General features: G+C 48.3%; 1 protein-coding gene across 4 annotated transcripts in view; it reads left to right on the top strand.

Moving 5' to 3' along the window:
- IL34 (interleukin 34) overlaps positions 1-22,283 on the top strand; it is a 74,323-nt gene that overhangs the window by 12,475 nt on the left and 39,565 nt on the right. The window lies entirely within an intron of this gene.

Below are 22,283 nucleotides of genomic sequence, written 5' to 3'. Positions count from 1 at the left end.
GTCCAACTCCAGCCTGGCCCCTGATAGGCCATAAACACCATTCCTGATGGCGGTGATCCAGTGCCCCCCTTTCTCCCCAGAGCTGAGGCAGGATGACCACCACACTTGTAGCTAGGACAGAGGGTGACTCTGGCAGGGACAGCAGTTTATCCAGACCCAGTTAGCCGGGTGTGGTGTCATGTACCTATAGTCCCAGCTACTCAGGAGGCTGAGGTGGGAGGATCGTTTGAGCCCAAGAGGTCGAGGCTTCAGTGAGCCATGATCACACCATTGCACTCCAGCCTGAGTAGTGGAGTGAGATCCTGTTTCTTAAAAACAACCAAAAAAATGGCCCTCACCATCCTCCCACCCCGCCCCTGTTAGCTTGGGTGGCAGTCACCTTGTGTGAAGGCACCGGGAGCTGTCATTTACCTCTGTGCCAGGCAGGGTGCTGAGCCCTATACAGGCACCATCTCCCTGGATTCTTACAGGGCCCAGCCTGTGACGTGCAGCTGATATTCCCATACTGCAGATGAGGAAACTGAGGATCGGAGAGTTTAAGTCATGCCTAGGAGCCCGGCTTCTCCCCTCCCCCTGCTGTGGCCCTGAGGCTCCGTGCTGGGGCTGGGCTGGGTCCCATGGCAGTGATGTTTGTGCTCCTTGCGGCTTGGAGGAGCAAAGTGCATTTGATCTTTCTCTTCTCACCACCGTCCTAGGTGGGGGCCCCGGTAGTACTAGGTAGTGATGAAGAAGCTGCTTAGGGTCTCCTCCAAGTTTCCACAGTGGGAAGGGGCACGGGGCGGCAGGGAGGTGGTGGTCCTTCTACTCCCCCACCACCTGCTCCGGGCTCATTCTTGTCTCTACTACACTGGATCACTGCATAGCCCTGCCTCTGGCTTCCCAGACCCCAGTACAGTCATGCAATGCACCAAAGGCCAGCAGACCCACTGGTCCGGCTGAGGCTGGGCTGGGGCCAGACGCTTTCCAATGTCTCCTCACAGGCAGGAAACCTTTGTTGGATGATGTCACTGGGGCGGGTGCCTCCTGTTCTACTCGCCCTCGTTCCTCTCCCCAGTGCACCCCACCCCGACTGCCTCCTGAGGTGTATTAGAAGGCCCCTCGTCTCTCTGCCCATGAGAATCAGGTGGCAACATAACTTTTGACTCTCGTGCTGCTGTGACAGAGTTCTGGGACCCTTAACCCGACCCTGGAAGGTGTGGCTGTAAACCCCAGAGGAGGAAGCGTGGCAGGCTCAGGGCTCTGAGACTTGAATCCTGGGCTGTCTGCCTGCAAAGTCTACACCAGTTGGAGAATAATTATTTTTAAAATAGCTTTTAAACTTCCTTAAAAAAATCAGTAGACTTTTACAAAGCAGTTTTATTTATTTATTGTTTTATTTTTTCTTTTTCTTTCTTTCTTTTTTTTTTTTGAGATGGAGTCTCACTCTGTTGCCTAGGCTGGAGTGCAGTGGCGCGATCTTGGCTCGCTGCAGCCTCTGCCTCCTGGGTGCAAGTGATTATCCTGCCTCAGCCTCCTGAGTAGCTGGGATTACAGGCACGTGCCACCACGCCCGGCTAATTTTTGTATTTTTTAGTAGAGACGGGGTTTCACCATGTTGGTCAGGCTAGTCTTGAACTCCTGACTTAATGATCTGCCCACCTCGGCCTCCCAAAGTACTGGGATTACAGGCGTGAGCCACGGCGCCCGGCCCTATTTTTAAATTTTTCTTAAACACACAGTTTTATTCTTTTTATTTTTTTGATAAATAGAGACGGGGTTTTACCATATTGGCCAGGCTGGTCTTAAACTCCTGGCCTCAAGCGATCCTCCTGTGTCAGCCTCCCAAAGTGTTTGGATTACAGGCATGAGCTACTGCGCCCGGCCCTATTGTCCGTTTTTTAACTGGGTTGTTTGTTTTCTTATTGTTGAGTTTTAAGAGGTTTTTTGTATGTTTTAGATACAAGGTCTTTATCAATATGTCTTTTGCAAATATTTTATCATTTTTCCTAGCAATAGTGTCTTTTGCAGAACAGAAGCTTTTAATTTTAATGAAGTCTAATGTCAATTTTTTATTTCAAGGATCATGCTTTTGGTATATAGAAAAACATCACCAAGCCCAAGATAAGTTAGAATTTCTTCCTATGTTATCTTCTAGAAGTTTTATAGCTTTGCATTTTATGTTTAGGTTCAAGTTTCATTTTGAACACATTTTTGTGAAAGGTCTAAGGTCAGACTTTAGAATCAATGTTTCTTAGTACTTAGTTTGTTGTTGTTGTTTTTGAGACAGGATCTCACTCTGTTGTCCAGGCTGGAGTGCAGTGGCATGATCGTGGCTCATGGCAGTCTCGAACTCTGGGCTCAAGTGATCCTCCCACCTCAGCCTCCCGAGTAACTGGGACCATGGGTGCATGCCACCATGCTGGGCTATTTTTTTTCTTTCTTTTTTTTTTTTTTTGTTGTTGTGACGGGGCCTTGCTGTGTTGCCCAGCCTGATCTCAGACTCCTGCCCTCAAGCAGTCCTCCTGCTTTAGCCTCTCGGAGCACTAGGATCAGAGGTGTGAGCACCTGGCAATATCTAGATTTTTTTTGCCTGTGAATGATCAATCATTCCAGCACCATTTGTTGAAAAACTATCCTTTTGCCATTGAATTGCCTTTGCTCCTTTGTCAAAGATCGGTTGACTGTATTTGTGTGGGTTTATTATTGGTTCCCTGTTGTTCCATTGATCTATTTGTCTGTTCTTTCACCAATACCACACTATCTTGATTGCTATAGCTTTAAATAAGTCTTGAAGTCAGGGAGTGTCAGTTCTCTAATTCTGTTCTTCTTTTTTAGCATTGTGTTGTCCTTCTAGGTCTTTTGCTACTCCATGTAAACTTTAGAATCACCTTGTAGATATCACAAAATAACTTTCTGGGATTTTGATTGTGTTGCATTGAATCTACAAAGTTGGGGAGAACAAACATCTTAACAATATTGAATCGTCCTATCCATGAACATGGAATATCTCTCCATTTATTTAGATCTTCTTTGCTTTCTTTCATCAGGGTTGTATAGTACTCCTCGTACAGATCTTGTGCATATTTTGTTAGATTTATAGTGAAGAATTTTATTTTTGGGGTGCTAATATAAATGGGATTGCGCTTTCAATTTCAAACAGATAATGAGTGCACACAGTAAAAATATTCAATAGAGAGAGATTGGTTTACAGTGAAAAGTAGCTTCCTCTACTTCTTATTCCCTAGGCCTCCATTCATCTATCCAAAGACAGTTACTGATGCCTGGTTCTTATGGGTCCTTCCAAAGATTGTATGTGTATATTCAAGCTCATAGTAATAATTATGATTCATTCAACAAATGTCATGAGCATTTATGATGGGCCAGACACAGGAGATGGGCAGAGAACAAAATGAAGCGCTGTTCTCCCTGAGCTTACATTCATTACAGTTAGCATCACTGACCATAATATCTAATCCTCACAAGAATTCTGCCTGGCAGGTCTTATTATTTCTGAGGGAGGGTCAAGGGCCCAAAGAGGACTTTCTGGGGGAGGACTCTCTTCCTCTTCAAGAGCTCAAGCAGAACACACTGGTCCTGCCAAGATCTAGGGGCAGGGCTGCTACTGCTCAGGGCCAGAGGAAACAGGTTTTGGAAAGGAGGGCTTCTTGCCAAGCCAGTGGGTGGAGATGAGGAGGAGGTGAGGAGGAGGCTTTTGGGAGGTTGCCCGTCTACTATAGGCCGATTCATATCAAATATTCTAGGCCTTGGGAAACCCTCATATTTCCAGGTGGCTGCATTTCAATTTCTCTCTCTCTGTCTTTTTTTTTTTTTTTTTTTTTTTTGCGACAGAGTCTCCCTCCGTTGCCCAGGCTGGAGTGCAGTGGTGCGATCTCGGCTCACTGCAACCTCTGCCTCCCGGGTTCAATCAATTGTCCTGCCTCAGGCTCCCAAGCAGCTGGGCTAACAGGTGCCTGCCACCACACCCAGCTAATTTTTTTGGTATTTTTAGTAGAAATGGGGTTTTGCCATGTTGGCCAGACTGGTCTCAAACTCCTGACCTCAGGTGATCCACCCACCTCAGCCTCCCAAAGTGTTGGGATTACAGACGTGAGCCACCACACCTGGCCTGCATTTCAGTTTCTTAGTTTTGTTTCCTCTCTAGTTTTCTTCTCCTTCTTCTTCCTCCTCCTCCTTCTCCTTCTTATTCTTCTGAGACAGGATCTCACTCTGTCACCCTGGCTGGAGTACATGACTCACTGCAGCCTTGACCTCCTAGGGTCAGTTAATCCTCCTGCCTCAGCCTCTTGTGTAGCTGGACCGTGGGTATGCTCCACTGTGCCCTGCTAATTTTTATTTTTAGTAGCGATGGGTTCTCACTTTGTTTCCCAGACTGGTCTTGAACTCCTGGACTCATGCAATCCTCCCACTTCAACCTCCCACCATGCTGGGATTACAGACATGAGCCACTGCACTGGGGCTCCTCTCTAGTTTCATAGGAACATTCTTCTGGGGAGTAGTCTAACCTTGTTTGGCTGACCTCAGGAGAAACGGGATTTGCTTTAGTCTGTTTGGGTTGCCATAAGAAAATCCGGCTGGGATGGCCGGGCGCGGTGGCTCAAGCCTGTAATCCCAGCACTTTGGGAGGCCGAGGCGGGCGGATCACGAGGTCAGGAGATCGAGACCATCCTGGCTAACAGGGTGAAACCCCGTCTCTACTAAAAAATACAAAAAACTAGCCGGGCGAGGTGGCGGGCGCCTGTAGTCCCAGCTACTCGGGAGGCTGAGGCAGGAGAATGACCGGAACCCGGGAGGCGGAGCTTGCAGTGAGCTGAGATCCGGCCACTGCGCTCCAGCCTGGGCGACAGAGCGAGACTCCGTCTCAAAAAAAAAAAAAAAAAAAAAAAAAAAAAAAAAAAAAAAAAAAAAAAAAGAAAATCCGGCTGGGCGTGGTGGCTCACGCCTATAATCCCAGCACTTTGGAAGGCCGAGGTGGGCGGATCACTTGAGGTCAAGAGTTCAAGAACAGCTGGGCCAACATGGCGAAACTCCGTTTCTCCTAAAAATACAAAAATTAGCTGGGTGTGGTGGCACGTGCCTGTAGTCTCAGCTACTCGGGAGGCTGAGACAGGAGAATCACTGGAACCTGGGAGACAGAGGTTGTAGCGAGCTGAGATTGCACCACTGCTCTCCAGCATGGGTGACACAGTGAGACCCTGTCTCAAACAAAAAAGAGAAAAAAAAGGAAAGAAAAAAGAAAATTCTATAGACTGGGAGGCTTGTAAACAACAGAAGTGTTTTGTTCTAGAGCCTGGGAAGACCAAGATCAAGGCACTGACAGATTCGGTGTCTGGTGCAGGCCCTTGTCCTAGGTGGCTGTGTATTCGCTGTAGCCTCAGAGGCAGGAGGGGCAGGGATCTCTCTGGGGTCTCTTTTTTAAGGGCACTAAATCCATTCAAAAGGCTCACCGTCACGACCTCATCATCTTCCAAAGACTCTACCTAATACCTTCATCTTGGGATGATAAATTTTGGTGGAGACACAGATATTCAGATCATAGCAACATTTATTTATGCCAAGACTAAGACTGCCCAGAAAGGTTGCTAGGGCATCCCCAGAGGCACAAAGAGGACCGTGATCATGACAGGCTGTGATATGGAGCCAGGGAGAGTGAGTTGCTGCAAAGCAGGCATCTGTGTGGCAGATCTGGGCCAAATCAACTTCCCCTCGCGTCTTCCTCCCAGGCTGGAGGTGACTCTTCTCCACATGGTATTGGGCACGCTGACATCCCATTTACCACCACTGCCTCAGAAACTGGAGCCCCTGCAGCCACCCATATGCCTCTCTGTAGCTGTCCCCCACACCCTGCCAAAAATATTTGTGTCTAGTTGCAGTGAGGGTGGAGCGGCTATTATCTGTGTGTGTCATGCTTATAGTAATGACAGCTTACCACTGACTGCAAATTTCATTCCCTCTTTATTAAAAAAATTGTGGTTTTTTGTAGAGACAGGGTCTGGCTATGTTGCCCAGGCTGGTCTCAAACTCCTGGTCTTAAGTGATGTCCCTTGGCCTCCCAAAGTGTTGGGATTACAGGCATGAACCACCGTGCCCAGCCTCATTCCCATTTTACAGAAGAAGATGGGACTCTGAAGCCAGATCTGTGCTTGTACCCATAATACTCCGTTACCCCCACAGGGCCCCAGCACCCAGGGTATAGGCACACTCAGTAGAGGTCGTCCCCAGCTCAACCTGTTTGTATGTAGATCACTTGAGCAGCTCAGGTGTGTGCCTGCTGCTTAACCCTCCTAGTGAACTGAGCCCCTTCTCCCCTGTTGCGCTCTGGGATAGTTCCCAAGTGGCACTGCTTTGAGCCATTACTGACTTCCTTATTTCCTAGTGGCCCATCTCCTAAAGTGAAGTTACCCCCTCACAGAGTTCAGCCAGGTTTTTAGCTTTTTCTTTTTCCTTTTTTTATTTTTTGAGACGGAGTCTCGCTATTGTTGCCCAGGCTAGAGTGCAATGGTGCGATTTCGGCTCACTGCAACCTCCGCCTCCCAGATTCAAGTGATTCTCCTGCCTCAGCCTCCCTAGAAGCTGGAATTACAGGCATGTGCCACCACACCTGGCTAATTTTGTATTTCTAGTAGAGACAGGGTTTCTCCATGTTGGTCAGGCTGGTCTCGAACTTCAACCTCAGGTGATCCACCCACCTCAGCCTCCCAAAGTGCTGGGATTACAGGCATGAGCCACTGTGCCTGGCCAGCTTTTTCCTTTTTTTGTTTTGGAAACAGTGTCTTGCTCTGTTGTCCAGGCTGTAGTCCAGTGGCACTATCATGGCTCCCTGCAGCCTTGAGCTCCTGGGCTCAAGCAATACTCCTGCCTCAGTTTCCCACATAGCTGGGACCACTGGCACATGCCACCATGCCTGGCTAATTATTAATTTTATTGTAGAGATGGAGTCTCTCCATGTTGCCCAGGCTGGTCTCGATCTCCTGGACTCAAGTGATCCTTCTGCCTTGGTCTCTCAAAGTTCTGGGGTTACGAGTGTGAGCCACTGCTCCTAGTCCAGTTTTTTAGTTCTTATTGCAAATTGCCAAGTAAGGACTAATCCAGAAAGACTGGAGTATTTTATCAATGAACACGTTTCAAACATATGTATCTCTTACAAAATGCAGGTCTTTAATTCCTAAAGGCAGAATGTGTTTTCTTACGTGATGACGGACACTCTATACAAATGTGAGCAATGTTATCTATTAAATCTATTTAATGGTACCTGCATCTATTAAATGGTACCCATTTTGTTGTCAGGGATCTGATTCTTTATATAGCTGTCCCTCTCCAGAATAGGCCAGGAAATACCTGGGTGGCCCAGGCCTTGGAGGGGCAGTTCTTTTTTTTTTTTTTGAGATGGAGTTTTGCTCTTGTCGCCCAGGCTGGAATGCAATGGTGCAATCTCAGCTCACTATAACCTCCGCCTCCTGGGTTCAAGCGATTCTCCTGCCTCAGCCTCCCAAGTAGCTGGTAGCTGGGATTACAGGTGCCCGCCATCAAGCCTGGCTAATTTTTCATATTTTTAGTAGAGACGGGGTTTCGCCATGTTGGCCAGGCTGATCTCGAACTCCTGACCTCAGGTGATCTGCCCGCTTCAGCCTCCCAAAGTGCTGGGATTACAGGCGTAGGGCACCGCGCCTGGTCAAAGGGGCAGTTCCTTAAAGGGTCTGGGATGCTTCTCCATCCTGGCATGGCTCAAACCGTCCGCCCCCCAGAACTTCCTGCCAGGCCCTTCCAGGCACACCATCCTCCATCAGCGACCCCTTAGAGGTCACCTTCCTATATCACAGGATTTGAGGGAATGGTTGGCATGCTGGCCTCCAGCTTTTGCCTCCAGTTCACCTTGCATATTAGTATTTCGTAAACCAATGTTATCCTCAGGCCACGCCCCTGCTCAAGAACCTGCAGTGCTCCTGGTGCTTCTGTCAATGAAAGAAAAAAAAAAAATCGGCCGGGCGCGGTGGCTCACGCCTGTAATCCCAGCGCTTTGGGAGGCCGAGACGGGTGGATCACAAGGTCAGGAGATCGAGACCATCCTGGCTAACATGGTGAAACCCCATCTCTACTAAAAAATACCAAAAACTAGCCGGGCGAGGTGGCAGGCGCCTGTAGTCCCAGCTACTCGGGAGGCTGAGGCAGGAGAATGGCGTGAACCCGGGAGGTAGAGCTTGCAGTGAGCTGAGATTCGGCCATTGCACTCCAGCCCGGGTGACAGAGCAAGACTCCGTCTCAAAAAAAAAAATAAAAATAAGAAAAAAAAATCAATCTTTTGGCTGGGTGCAGTGGCTCACACCTGTAATCCCAGCACTTTGGGAGGCCAAGGTTGGTGTATCACCTGAGGTCAAGGGTTTGAGACCAGCCTGGCCAACATGGCAAAACCCCGACTCTATTAAAAATAAAGCCGGGCGCGGTGGCTCAAGCCTGTAATCCCAGCACTGTGGGAGGCCGAGACGGGCGGATCACGAGGTCAGGAGATCGAGACCATCCTGGCTAACACGGTGAAACCCCGTCTCTACTAAAAATACAAAAAAAAAAACTAGCCGGGCGAGGTGGCGGGCGCCTGTAGTCCCAGCTACTCCGGAGGCTGAGGCAGGAGAATGGCGTAAACCCGGGAGGCGGAGCTTGCAGTGAGCTGAGATCTGGCCACTGCACTCCAGCCTGGGCGACAGAGCGAGACTCCGTCTCAAAAAAAAAAAAAAATAAATAAATAAAAAATAAAAAAATTAAAAAATAAAAAAATTAGTCAGGTATGGTGGTGCACACCTATAATCCCAGCTACACGGGAAGCTGAGGTAGGAGAACTGCTTGAATCCAGGACATGGAGGCTTCAGTGAGCCAAGATTGCGCCACTGCACTCCAGCCTGGGCGACAGAGTGAAACTCCGTCTCATAAACTAAAAAATAAAAATCAATCTTTTAAAGAATTAAAATTAGTTTTATTCAGAAGTCTTACTGAGGACAATAGACAGATGCCTGCAGTCCAGGAGTTCTGTCAGATCGCTCTAAGGCAGGGTTTCAGTTCATCGCTCATACACAGGCAGTGGGGGTTCAGAAGGTGCAAAATCACATCAGGCCTGCTCAGAAGTTACATTAAAGTAGAACCACATCAAGGTTGAGTGTAAGAGTCCATCTGGTTATAGATTAGAGGCATTATCACTAACCTTGTAAGATGTTATCTTATGGTCAGCAAAAGGCAAGGCTAGGGTCATGCATGTTTTAAGGAATATACTGACTCAGGCAAGAGATGGCGGGGGGTCAAGTGCTCTATCCTGTTTTGTCTTCAAGCATCTTTCTGGAGAGCTGCAGGCTGTCAGAAAGCCAAGGGGCTTTGTGAAATTCTGCTGGCAAGCAGAAATGAGCAAACAGGACTTCTTAGGTTTATTACTTTGTCTTATACCTGTTATGTCAAGAACTGCCTGCCCTTCCTTCCTTCCTTCATTCCTTCCTTCCTTCCTTCCTTCCTTCCTTCCTTCCTTCCTTCCTTCTTTCCTTCTTTCTTTCCTTCCTTCCTTCCTTCCTTCCTTCCTTCCTTCCTTCCTTCCTTCCTTCCTTCTTTCTTTCTTTCTTTCTTTCTTTCTTTCTTTCTTTCTTTCTTTCTTTCTTTCTTTCTTTCCTTTCTTTTCTTTCTTCTCTGTCTCTCTCTCTCTCTTTCTCTCTCTCTTTCTCTTCCTTCCTTCCTTCCTTCCTTCCTTCCTTCCTTCCTTCCTTTCTTTCTTTCTTTCTTTCTTTCTTTCTTTCTTTCTTTCTTTCTTTCTTTCTTTCTTTCTTTCTTTCTTTCTTTCTTTCTTTCTTCTCTCTTTCTCTCTCTCTCTTTCTTTCTTTAACAAAGTCTCATATGAGATCTAGGCTCACTGCAACCCCTGCCTTCCGGGTTCAAGCGATTCCGCTACCTCACTCTCCCAAGTAGCTGGGATTACAGGCGTGCGCCACCACGCCCAGTTAATTTTTGTATTTCTTTTTTTTTAGTAGAGATGGTGTTTCGCCATGTTGCCCAGGCTGGTCTCGAACTCCTGACCTCAAGTGATCTGCCTATCTTGGCCTCCCCAAGTGCTGGGATTATAGGCTTGAGCCACTGTCATCTGGTCCCAATCCCTTTTTAATCAGAAGCCAGCCTCCTGCTGGGTTTCCCAGCAGCCCCAGCTGGGTTGGGGACAGAGGGAAAGAAAGGCTATCTTCCCTTACCTGGAAGGGGCCTTCTCATGGCCCTGGCAGAGCCAAGGATGCCCTTGTCCAATTGGCTGCCTGGCCAGAGACAAGGAAACTGAGCTGCCAGCCCCAGCCTGAGCCCAGACAGAGAGGGCCTCACGGAGACCAAAGGGCGAGGGCCACACACTTTCCAGCTTTTGAGGAAGTAAAGATGGCAAACCCATCCGTGGTGAAGTCGAATCGCTCCTCTCCAGGCTCAGCAGCTCTGGGCTACAGCTGGAGTGGACTGCCCTGACAAATTCAAGGTAGGGCGCGCAGCCCCTGTGTTGAGACTCCGAAGTTGCCGGACTCAGGTCTCCCCACTCCAGTGCCAGATCCTCACGATTGCAGTGAGCCGTGGAGGCCAGGCTCCTTTGGCCTCACAATCAGGCTTTTGAGCTGCACAGAACTGCTGGGCTGGGGGAATGTGGTCTCTTCCTTTGCTTGCAGACCTTGCTGGGAATGTAGAGTTACAGCAAGAGCAATCTAGATTTCATACTTGCTGCCCAGCTTGCCAGCTGCGTGGCTTTAGGCAAGTTGCCAAACTCTCTGAGCTTTGGTTTCCTTATCTTTAAAATGAGGTTGAACCGGGAGCAGTGGCTCACACCTATGGTCCCAGCTACTCAGGAGGCTGAGGTGGAAAGATCACTTGAGCCCTGCAGTGAGCCAGGATCATGCCACTGCACTCTGGCCCGGGCAACAGAGCCAGACCATCTCAAAAATAAAATAAATTAAAATGAGAGTGAGAATTCCTAGCTTTGGAATTGATGTGTGTGTGTGTGTCTGTGTGTGTGTGTGTGTGTGTGTGTGTGTGTGTGTCGGGGGAGGGGTGGTAGCCGTAGTAGGGAGGATTAAATGACATAAAATGACTATTAATTAATTAATTAATTTTTAGAGATGAGATCTCCTTATGTTGCCCAGGCTGATCTTGAACTCCTGAGCTCAAGGGATCCTCCTGCTTCAGTCTCCCAAGTGACTGGGACGCTAGGTGTGCACCGTGCCCAGCAGATTTTATTACTGTTGTTGTTGTTACTGTTCTTATCCTTTTTCCCTGTAGTTATTTTATTCCAGCGGAGGTAGCCTCAGCTTTGTCCTGGGGGGCATTGTCAGCATGAATCCATGTTTCATGGCCCCCAAACATCGCTGAAATGAGGGAGCACCACTCTGTGGCCCTCCAACCCAGCCCTGAGTGGGAGTCCCGGCTGTTTTTCTCTCATTCTACTAGTTTTTCCATGAGCATCTCCTGTGTGGCCACCAGGGAGCTGGGGCCTGTGACTGACATCCGCGCTGTAGTTCCACTGAAGAAAAAAAAGACTAAAAAAATCAATGCAAAAACAAGGAAATGTAAGAGACAGTTCACAGCCAGATGGAAGATAAGCTAGTTTGAAGAGAAACACTCTAAAACACGTTCAAATTTAGATACAACATAATAAATATACCATTTATTTATTTTGTATTTATTATTATTTTTTTGAGATGGAGTTTTGCTCTTGTTGCCCAGGCTGGAGTGCAGTGGCACGATCTCGGCTCACCGCAACCTCCACCTCTCGGGTTCAAGCGATTCTCCTGCCTCAGCCTCCCGAGTAGCTGGGACTACAGCCATGTGCCACCACGCCCGGTTAATTTTGTATTTTTAGTAGAGATGGGGTTTCTCCATGTTGGTCAGGCTGGTCTCGAACTTCCGACCTCAGGTGATCCGCCTGCCTCAGCCTCCCAAAGGGCTGGGGTTACAGGTGTGAGTCAACGCACCCGGCCTATTTATTTTTTAGTGGCAGGGTCTCACACTGTCACCCAGACTGGAGTACAGTGGCATAATCTTGGCTCACTGTAGCCTCAACCTCCTGAGCTCAGATGATCCTCCCACCTCAGCTTCCTGAATAACTAGGACTACACACAGGTGTGCATCACCATGCCCAGATAATTTTTAAATTTTTTCTGTAGAGACGGATTCTCATCATGTTGCCCAGGCTGGTCTTGAACTCCTGGGCTCAAGTGATCCTCCTGCTTCAGCCTCCCAAAGGGCTGTGATTGCAGGTGTGCACCATTGCACCTGCCTGATTCTATTGCTGAGTAGATTCCATCGTATGGACATATCACAATTTTTTCCCTGGTTGATACATGTTAGCACAAAAGACATGCCAGCCCTTGACTGTGGCCTGCTTGCATTAATTGCTTTAATTAGCACAATGAAGCTCTGAGGTGCCTGGAATTCAGTGGGGCTGATGTTCCAGTGGAGGGGAAATACGTGAAACTATGAGTGAATGATTGATTATTTAATTACAGTTGCCCATCACTTTGGAAGATGTAACAGCAAATCGGACCATGAACCAGAATAGCAGAGCCTGTAAGCCAGGCCCTGGGAGGGGCAGGGATGTCCCCCCACCAGCATCCTTTGAAGAGCAAGACTTGAACCCAAAATAAAAAAAAAATGTGAGGCCAAACCTGGGAACAAACCTTTGCAGACAAACAGCCCTTGTGTGCCCAAGACTGTCCTCACAAGTGGGGACCTCTGCAAACACCCATTTGCCCTACACCACTGGCCCCACTGAATTTGAGGAGGACTTTCTCAAGTTCCATTTTTCAGATGGGTAAAGTGAGACCTGGGGAAAGAAAATGATTTGCTCTCTAGGTCCCAAGTCAGGAGAGGGAAACCAAAACCAGGCGTCCAGCAGCCTGTGGGTGTCTGCCTAAGTCCTCACAGTCCGTCCTCTGTCTGCCGACACATTTGAAACAAAGATGCTCTGTTCACCAAGAATTCCATTTTCTCCATTGTTCTCCACTAGGGACATTTCTGAGTTAGTCAAAAAGGGACTGGTTCAGCCCAATCCCTGGCAGTGGATCAGCCGTGCCAGGTCTAGATTGGACTCAAAAAGTCAGGAGACAGAAAGGAGCTAGGGAAAGTCTGATAAGGAGCTCCCGGCCTGGCGCCCAGGAACAAAGTGATGTGCAGGATACTTCCAGTAGGCTAAAGGAAGAGCGGGGACCGAGGGCCTGGGGACACAAAAAGCCAGCCCCTCGGAGAGGCTGGCAGCCTCCTGTGGCTCAAGGGCTGAAGTCAAAGAGCCTGGGGGTTTGTGTGCATGTGTGTGTGTGCATGTGTGTGTGTGCATGTGTGTGTGCATGTCTCTGTGTGTTGGGGGTGTTCTGCTGCTGGTGATGGAGGGGGCAAGGCCTCTCAGAGCCAGGATTAGGCTGGTGGGGGAAGGGAGAAGGGTGTTTTGCTTACTGGAAATAGCGGGTGCAAAGGGGCCGAGGCCAGTCAGTCATCAGGGAGAGGGGTGGGGACTGCAGAGGTAATCTGACCCCCTGGAGATCCTGGGTCTGTGGAGCAAAGGATCCCAAGGGCCTTGCCCTGGGAGAGGGGAAGGCTGTCTGTCCTATGAGAAGAAAGGTTGTTCTGAGTCTCTGAGGACAAGAGGCCCCTTGTGAGGTTGAGAAGAGCCCAGGAACTTCCTCTTTCTCATCAAATGCAAGTGTCCACTTCTATGTGATTCAAATTTTTAAATAACTTTTTTATTGTGGTAAATACATACATGAAACATAAAACTTACTATTTTAGCCATTTTTAAGTGTACAATTCAGTCACATCAGTGCATTCACTGTGTTGTGTAATCATCATCGCTATCCAGTTCCAGAACATTTTCATCATCCCAAACGAAACTCTACCCATTAAACAACTCCTCTTCCCTTCTCCCCAGCCCTGGTAACCTCTATGCTGCTTTCTGCCTTTATACATTAGCCTTTTCTAGATAACTCAGTTCATAAGCAATTTAAGAAAACAGCTCATTGAGGTTCTTTTTGTTTTTTACAATGAGCCCTCCCCTCCTCCTCCCTCCCCTCCCACCCCTCCCCTCCCTCCCTCCCCTCCCCCTCTCCCTCCCCTCCCCCCTCCCCCCTCCCCTCCTCCTTCCCCTTCCCCCTTCCTCCTCCCCTCCCCTCCCCTCCCCACCTCTCCTCTCCTCTCCTCTTTCATGGAGTTTCACTCTTGTTGCCCAGGCTGGAGTGCAGTGGCGCAATCTCGGCTGCCACCTCTGCCTCCTGGGTTCAAGTGATTTTCCTGCCTCAATCTCCTGTGTAGCTGGAATTACAGGTGCCCGTCACCACACCCGGCTAATTTTTTGTGTTTTTAGTAGAGGCGGGGTTTCATCACGTTGGCCAGGCTGGTCTCAAACTTCTGACCTCAGGTGATCCACCTGTCTCGGCATCCCAAAGTGCTGGGATTACAGGCGTGAGCCACTGCACCTGGCCTTTTTTTTTTTTTTTTTACAGTGCTGAATAGAAGAAGTGGCAGCAGACATCACTATCTTTTCCTAGTTTTAGAGGAAGAAATTGACATGCAATAAACTGCACAAAAGTGTATACTTGATAACTTTTAAATATGCATATTTGCAGGCATGGTGACTCATGCTTGTAATCCTAGCACTTTGGAAGGCCAAGACAGACAGATTGCCTGAGCTTGGGTGAAACCCTGTCTCTACTAAAAATAGAAAAAATTAGCCAGGCGTGGTGGTGGGTGCCTATAGTCCCAGCTACTTGGGAGGCTGAGACACGAGAATCACTTGAATCTGGGAGGTGGAGTTTGCAGTGAGCTGAGATTGTGCCACTGCACTCCAGCCTGGACGACAAAGCAAGACTCTGTCTCAAAAAATAAAAATAAAAATAAATAAATATGTATATAAAAAATCAAGAAAGTGAACCTATTAATCACTGCCCAAATTCCCTCATGCCTTCATGTAGTTCCTCCCTCCCCACTCTCCACCCCCAACCACCACCCTCCACCCTGAAACAACCGCTGATCTGTTATCTGTCATTGTAGATTCATTTGGATTGTCTAGACTTTTTTTTTTTTTTTTTTTTTTGAGACAAGATCCCGTTCTGTTGTCCAGGTTGGATTGCAGTGGCTCAGTCATGGCTCACTGCAGCCTCAACCTCCTGGGCTTAATTGATCCTTCCACTTCAGCCTCCTGAATAGCTGCAACCACAAGTATGCACCACCATGCCCGGCTAATTTTTGTGTTTTTTGTAGAGATAAGGTTTCACTATGTTGCCCAAGCTGGTTTTGAATTCCTGGGCTCAAATGATCCTCCTGCCCCAGCCTCCTAAAGTGCCGGGGTTACAGGTATAAGCCATCATGCCCAGCCACTTCTTTTTATTGCTGAGTAGTATTCTGTTGTATGGACATACCATAATTTTTTTACCCATTCATCTGCTGATGGACATTTAGGCTGTTTCCAGCTTTTGGTGCTAATCTGTAGAAACACAACTGATTTTTGTTATGTTGATCCGGTGTCCTGCAACCTTGCTGAATTCATTTATTAGCTTTACAGTTTTATGGATTCCTTAGGATTTTCTATATAAATGATCCTGTCATCTGGGAATAAAGATAGCTTTACTTCTTCCTTTCCAATATGCATCCCTCCCCATTTTTCTGGCCTGATTGCACTGGCTGGAATCTCCAGCACACAGCTGAATAGAAGGGAGGAGAGTGGACCTCACTATCTTGTCTTGATCTTAATCTTGGAGAGCAAGCCTAAGTCTCACCATGTAGCCATAATTTTTCGAAGAGGCCCCTTTTCAGGTTAACGAAGTTCCCTTCTCTGCATAATCGGCTGAGAGTTTTTATTGGGAATAAATGTTGGATTTTGTCACAGGCTTTCTGCATCACTGAGATGACCATGTGGTTTTTCCCTTTTTTTTAATTTTAATTTTTAATTTTTTGAGACAGAGTCTCACTCTATTGCCTAGGCTGGAGTGCAGTGGCGTGATCTTGGCTCACTGTAACCTCTGTCTCCTGGGTTCAAGCAATTTTCCTGCCTCAGCCTCCCTAGTAGTTGGGATTACAGGTGAGGGTCACCATGCCTGGCTAATTTTTGTATTTTTAGTAGAGACAGGGTTTTGCCATGTTGGCCAGGCTGGTCCCAAACTCCTGACCTCAGGTGATCCGCCCACCTTGGCCTCCCAAAGAGCTGGGATTACAGGTGTGAAACATTGTCTCTGCTAAAAAATATAAAAATTAGCCGGGTGTGGTGATGGGCGCCTGTAATCCCAGCTACTCTGGAGGCTGAGGCAGGAGAATCACTTGAACCCAGGAGCTGGAGGTTGCAGTGAGCCGAGATTGCACCACTACACTCCAGCCTGGGCAAAAGAGCGAGACTCTATCTCAACAACAACAACAAAATAAATAAATAAAAATAAAAAAGTGAACGTCTTTTCAAGGTAGGAGCTGAGAGAGGGATCTGGGAGAGGAGGGAGGAATCAAAGGGCCAAGAAAACTCTGGGTGGATTCTCTCCTTCATCCCCATCCTAGTCTTGTGCCTGTTTTCCTCCAGCGTCTGGGAGTGCCGAGTGTTCAGTTGACCCAGTTCTCCTCTGCTGGAATTTGGCATCTGGCCCACGTGTCCAGTTCATTCACTCAGATGTGATTTGCCAGATGTTATAGAGTTTCCTATGTGGCAAGCAGGTGCCAGGCTCTGAGAATACAGTGATGACACCAGAACCAGGCTCTGTCCCCAGAGCCCATGGTCATTCCTGTGGGGAGACAGACACATAACACACAACTGAACACAATTAGGGTAACGTCGAGTGGCCAGTGCTGTGAGGAAAGTGCCATAGAGGGTGTGACAGGGGTGGCCTGGCGGCCAGAGAAGGCATCTCTATGGAGGTGATGTTTGAGGTGACAAGAAGAAACCAGCTGGGGAGAAATCTCTTGTGGAATATTCCAGGAAGAGAGAAGGCAAAGTCCTCAGGGAGCAGCCGTTGGTGCGGGACAGCGGGTGGAGCTGGGGTGAGGAGGAAGGAGGGGCTTCCCCAAGCCTGCCGGGAAGCCACGGGGAGCAGTTAGGGTTGATTCTGAGGGCAGATTCCAAGAGTCTTCTGGAAATGAAAAAAAAGCTTGCATTCTTTCCTCCCCTTCCATCCTTTGTGGTTTGGGGGGCTTCTTTTTTGTTTCTTCTTTTTGTTGTTGTTGCTTGAGACAGGGTCTTGCTCTGTGGCCCAGGCTGGAGTATAGTGGCCTGGCACAATCTCAGCTCACTGCAACCTCCATGTCCCAGGTTTAGGCAGTCCTCCCACCTCAGCCTCCTGAGTAGCTGAGACTACAGGTGTGCACCACCACGCCTGGCTAATTTTTCTGCTTTTAGTAGAGATGGGTTTCTCCATGTTGCCCAGGCTGGTCTCGAACTCCTGGGCTTGGGCACTTCGTATTTTGAAACACATGTGAGAGCCTCTTGAAACTGGAAGGAAGGGTTGGTGCCCCCAGATTGCCTGAACTCACTCTTGTACCCACTTCCTAGTTGCTGTGAAGGGGGAAGGGCTGCCAGGTATGGCAGATTCGTGTCCTTCTCCTGGCCACCTTGCTGGAGATACCTGGGATTTTATACCACTCTACAGGGGGGCCACTGGCTGAATTAGGGGTGCAAAAGCCTGACCTCTTTGCCTCAAATGGAACAACACTGTGGTGCTATTTAAAAATAGCCTTCAGGCTGGGTATAGTGGCTCACACCTGTAATCCTAGCTCTTTGGGAGGCTGAGGCAGGTGGCTCGCTTAAGCTCACGGGTTTGAGACTAGCCTGGGGCAACATGGTGAAACCCCATATCTACACAAAATTTAAAAAAGCTACCAGCCTGGCCAACATGGTGAAACCCTGTTTCTACTAAAAATACAAAAATTAGCTGGGCATGGTGGCAGGTATCTGTAATCCCAGCTACTCCAGAGGCTGAGACAGGAGAATCACTTGAATCCAGGAGGCAGAGCTTGCAGTGAGCCGAGATCACACCACTGCACTCCAGTCTGGGTGACAGAGCAAGACTCTGTCTTAAATAAATAAATAAATAGCTGGATGTGGTGACTCACACCTGTGGTCCCAGCACTTTGGGAGGAGCAGGAGGATTGCTTGAGATTGGAGGATTGCTTGAGCCCAGGAGGTCAAGGATGCAATGAGCCATGATTGCACCACTGCACTCCAGCCTGGGCAATATAGGGAGACCCTGTTTAAAAATGAAAGATAGCCTTCTCTCTTGAGCTTCCCTCCCTTCATTAATCATGTGAAGCTGAAAGCCTGTCTCAGGCTCTGCTTCCGGGAGAGAGAGCCTTGGACAGGCCGATAGGGGCTATGTGTTCTGTAGTCTAGAAATTGGGTTCTGGGATCATGGAACCAGGTGACCCCTGGGGATATTTCCTTCTAGCTTTAAGAGTCACTAAAGCTGTGTGATTTCCTCAAGTCACATAGCAAGTTAGTGGCAGAGCCAGGTCCACAAACTACTCACAGCCTGAAGGTACTGGGGGCTGGGGGCTAGGGGGATCTGCCCGTGAATGGTCAATACGGTGCAGAGGCCGAGGCCCCAGCTGTGGTTCATCCAAGGCTGTGCTCCCAGGTGAAACTCTGGATCTCAGGTAAGGCCCACTCTGCTGTAATTATTCCAGAGACTTTAGTTTCCTGAATTCCACTCCCTTTCCCTCTGTATTAGAATGATTCACACTAAAGTGTGAAAGATTGTCAGCTCAGAACCCTCCCAGAAGCAATGCAACCTGAAAAGAAAGTGCTTGTTAACCCACATCAATCTCTAACTGAATGGACTTTTTGACAGGTATAAAGTGAGTTGGAAAAACGCACACTGTCTAAATCTGGGACCTCTGGGGCTCAGAAGGGTTCCTCAGCTTCCCCAAGATCAGCTTCCCCACCCTTATTTCTGCTTCTCCCCGCAATTAGAACACATATTTTTTGTTTGTTTTGAGACAGAGTCTCGCTCTGTTCCCCAGGGTGGAGTCCCGTGGTGTGATCTCAATTCACTGCAACCTCTGCCTCCCGGGTTCAAGCAATTCTCCTGCCTCAGCCTCCCAAGTAGCTGGGATTACCACGCCAAGCTAATTTTTGTATTTTTAGTAGAGGCGGGGGTTTCACCATGTTGGCCAGGCTGGTCTCGAACTCCTGACCTCGAATGATCTGCCTGCCTTGGCCTCCCAAAGTGCTAGGATTACAGGCCTGAGCCACTGCGCCCGGCCTCAGACCACATCTGTTGAGAAATGCATGTCGTCTTCTTCAGGTTCCCACAGCACAGCTGGTCAAAAGTGTGTCACTGGAAGTGAAGGTGATGCAGTTGAAAAAATAATGTTGTCAAAAGTGTATTTTTGCAGAGGCTGGTGATTTGAAGTAATCTCCCTGGTAAGCGGTTTATTTCTCCGGAGAGTGAACGACTGTGCATGATTTAGTAAATTTCCATGCCCCGTTCTGAAGGGCTGGCATCCCTTCTTGGCTCAGGCAGGCTTGTAGCATAGACCTGAGGACATGGGGTCCGGGGTGGGGTGGTATTCTCGAGGCATGGCGGCCACACTGGATGGGGCCTCACCCTGTCTCTGCCCTTACTGTGCAAGTGCCCTTGGGCAAGTCACTTACGTTTTGCAAGGCACAGTTTCCTCATCTGTGAAACAACTGGAGTTGGCTATTCTGGAACCTTGGGACTCAAAGCGTGGTCTGCAGACCAGTGGTATCTGCGGCACCTGGGAGCTTGTTAGAAATGCAGAGTCCAGCCAAGCGTGGTGGCTCACACCTGTAATCACTTTGGGAGGCCGAGGTGGGTGGATCACCAGAGGTAAGCAGTTTGAAACCAGCCTGGCCAACACAGTGAAACCCTATCTCTACTAAAAATACAAAAATTAGCCAGGCATGGTGGCGTGCACCTGCAGTCCCAGCTACTCGGGAGGCTGAGGCAGGAGAATTGCTTGAACCTGGGAGGTGGAGGTTGCAGTGAGCCAAGGTCACGCCGCTGTACTCTAGCCTGGGCGACAGAGTGAGACTCTGTGGAAGGAAGGTAGGAAGGAAGGAAGGGAGGAAGGGAGGAAGGGAGGGAGGGAGGGAGGGAAGGAAGGGTCCAGCCGGGCACAGTGGCTCACCCCTGTAATCCCAGTGCTCTGGGAGGCTGAGACAGGAGGATTGCTTGAGGCCAGGAGTTTGAAACCCGCCCGGGCAATACAACGAGATTTTGTCTCCTAAAAATAAAAACAAAAATAATTTTCCGGGTGCAGTGGCTCACGCCTGCAATCCCAGCACTTTGGGAGGCCAAGGTGGCTGGATTACGAGGTCAGGAGATCGAGACCATCCTGGCTAACATGGTGAAACCCTGTCTCTACTAAAAATATTTTTAAAAATTAGCCAGGAGTGGTGGTGGGCACCTGTAGTCCCAGCTACTCGGGAGGCTGAGACAGGAGAATGGCGTGAACCTGGGAGGCAGAGCTTGCAGTGAGCCGAGATCATGCCACTGCACTCCAGCCTGGGCAACTGAGCAAGACACCGTCTAAAAAAAAAAAAACAAAATTATCCAGGCATGGTGGTGCACACCTGTAGTCTCAGCTACTCGGTAGATTGAGGTGGGAGGATTGCTTGGACCCAGGAGTCTGAGGCTGTTGTGAGCTGTGATCATGCCCCTGCACTCCAGCTTGGGCAACAGAGTAAAACCCTGTCTCAAAAAAAAAAAAAAAAAAAAAAAAAAAGAAGAAGAAGAAGTGCAGTATCCCAGGCGCTACCCCAGACTCTTCTGAGTGAGTCTATATTTTAACAAGATTCCAGGTAATGTGTCTGCATGGCACAGTTTGAGGAACCCTTCTCTGGAGCAGACTCCTCCAATGTGCTCCTTGCACCAGCCCCATCAGTGTCATCTGAGAGACAAAGCATGCTGGAAATGCAAGTTCATGGGCCCCCTGACCTACTGAATTGTATCTCTAAGGGAGGGGCCTGGAGCCTGTGTTTTTAACAGCCTCTCCAGGTGGTTCTTAAGCCCACTGAGGTTTGAGAAGCATGGCAGCTCAGACTCAACAGTGACGGTAGCTGAGGTGTAGCTATGGTGCAGCTGCTGAACTCGGAACCTGTTTTGTTTTTGTGCTGCTTTCAGAAATGTGCACACACTTGCATTTCACAGCAACTGTGTGATGTTGTCTGTCTTTATCTTTGCTCTGCCTAAGAGATAAGTGGGTTTTAAGGGAGGTTATGTGAATTGCCTACACTCTTTCTGTCTCACAATGTCTTGCAATAGCAGTATTGACATAAAACATTTCTGGCAAGTGTCAGTGAGCTATTACAGGTGATAAAACTTCTTGTAAATATTTGTTCCTTGATTATAAATGACGGAGGCTCTGTTGGAACAGGAGCTGGCATAGATCTTGTAGGTCTTGCCCAAGGCTCAGGAGCTGATGCACTGCAACTCCTCTGTTTTACTGCTTAGTATTTTGATTAGAGAATAAATTCATATGGTTTCAACATCATGTGAAATAGAACTATAGCAAAGAGTTTTCTTCCCACTCCTGTCCCATAACCGGCCTCACCGGGTAACTGTTTTTATTTTATTGGGTCTAATCTAATTAGAGCTGATCCTCAGGAAAACTGAGAAATCGCCTGATCTATGGCTCTCCTGTGGCCCCCCAGATCTCTGGACTTACAGCGTATGCATTTTTGCAACTTATTTTACTACCCTGACAAAGTCCATTGAATTCTAGACTTATTTGGGTTAACAAACATCTTCTTTTAAAGATACCCAGACTGAGCGCGGTGGCTCACACCTGTAATCCCAGCACTTTGGGAGGCTGAGGCGGGTGGATCATGAGGTCAAGAGATGGAGACCATCTGGCTAACATGGTGAAACCTTGTCACTATTAAAAGCACAAAAATTACCTGGGCGTAGTGGCGCTCACCTGTAGTCCCAGCTACTCAGGAGGCTGAGGCAGGAGAATTGCTTGAACCCAGGAGGCGGAGGTTGCGGTGAGCCGAGATCGTGCCACTGAGCTCCAGCCTGGTGACAGAGCGAGACTCCATCTCAACAAATAAATAAATAAATAAAATAAAATAAATTAATTAAATAAAATAAAGATACACTGTCTCTGAAAGGTGTCTGAGTTGCCAATATTTCACGCTTTAGTGTGAATTATTCTAATATATTCACTTTATGCAAATGCAAGCATATACAAATATATAGATAGAGATACAGATAGATGAAAGGGCTGGGTGCAGTGGCTCATGCCTGTAATCCCAGCACTTTGGGAGTCTGAGGTGGGCAAATTGCTTGAGCTTAGGAGTTCCAGGCCAG

The sequence above is a fragment of the Chlorocebus sabaeus genome, chromosome 5, assembly GCF_047675955.1.
Source record: "Chlorocebus sabaeus isolate Y175 chromosome 5, mChlSab1.0.hap1, whole genome shotgun sequence".
Taxonomy (NCBI): domain Eukaryota; kingdom Metazoa; phylum Chordata; class Mammalia; order Primates; family Cercopithecidae; genus Chlorocebus; species Chlorocebus sabaeus.
The sequence above is the reverse complement of the archived record's forward strand: the minus strand, read 5'-3'. Positions and strand labels throughout refer to the sequence as shown.